Raw genomic sequence first — 1,416 nt, 5'->3', positions numbered from 1 at the left:
CTGTAAAATTTGTTCACTTTTGGAACAAATAAAGTAAAAAAAAAAACTAATAAAGATAAAAACATTTCAGTAAAGTAGTCTCTGACATAAAATACTGGATATAAGAGGATTTCCAAACTCCTTGCTTAATTGGTCTCAGTCCTGTTTGTTCGACTGCGGATTGTGACATTAAACAGTCTAACCTCTCTTTACTCTCTGAGCTCTTTGTTCTGTTTAATCTGAATTAGCTGGAATGCTAATATTGATTTCCTCCGGTAACAGGCATGTAAAATAGCCCAGCATGAGAACAATGACACTAATAAAAGCCAAGTGCTCCCATGAGAAGGAGCTCAGAATGAAAGTATGTTCCCCGCCTTAGTTCATTTTTCCTTCTTATTTCTGAGGAACATGTTTAATGATGAAGCTCCACATTCGTTGGAAAGCCTATCATTACGCCTCTGTGTTTGAGCTCACAGACAAGATAGAGGCAAGCAGAAAATGAGAGGTGGTGGATTAGTGATTACAGGCAGGGAGGGGCCGCTAACTCAGTTCCAGTACAGACCGGTTCCTTCCAACGTCTGAGATGAGGAACTGAACATCAGCTGCCCTCACGGTTAAGATTAGTCAGCATTCAGCTCAACTGCAGAAGAAAAAAAGAGTCAGCAGGGATAAATGTTTGGGCTGCTTTGATGAACAGGTTGGGGATGTGGCATTTGGCCGCCTTCACATTAACAAAAGGCTTCTCCTGCTTCTATCTTTAGCTTGTTTTTATCTCTAACTCAGTCAGGGTCCTTCCTGGGTTAGATCAGGCATTGGTCGGTCGGCGACCAAAGCGTGGTGCTGTCCATATATCAGCCTCTCCAGATCCCATTTTAACCCCCGCAGCTTGTTTAGAGGAGCAGATTTAAACAACTGCTCAGCCGCCCGCCACCGGCTGATAGGAGTTCTTTAGAAACGCGCTCCCAGCAGCAGGATTTGTTTAAGTTACTGTGAAGTGTTTATAATTCATCATAACAATCAGTTTCAGACTATTTTCTAAATAAAAGACAAATCTTCAAATGTGACATGAGTAAGAGGTAAAGCGGGAACAAAACAATGAGGAGATAAACTGGTTTAATGGCCACTGAATTAGGTACAGGTGGCAATTTCCTTCATCACAGCAACTGAGTCAGGCTTCAATGGACTTCAGATGGACTCTGAACGTTTTTGGTGATTTTATATCAACACTAAATGAAACAACTGCTCCCATTTTCAAAACCTGATGTTTTTTAACTCCTCCGCCATTATTCTAATTACACCCCTCTTGTCTCTGTCATTTCAACCTGTAGAGACTCTTCAGCAATCCCTCACACTAAGCATGCTTGTAGCGACAGTGGAGAGGAAAAAAACTCCCTTTTAACAGGAAGAAATCAGCAGAACCAGGCTCAGTGTGAGCGG

Source organism: Cyprinodon variegatus, unplaced genomic scaffold (genome assembly GCF_000732505.1).
Source record: "Cyprinodon variegatus isolate N-32 unplaced genomic scaffold, C_variegatus-1.0 Scaffold2107, whole genome shotgun sequence".
Classification (NCBI taxonomy): Eukaryota; Metazoa; Chordata; class Actinopteri; order Cyprinodontiformes; family Cyprinodontidae; genus Cyprinodon; species Cyprinodon variegatus.
Note: the sequence above shows the minus strand (reverse complement) of the source record.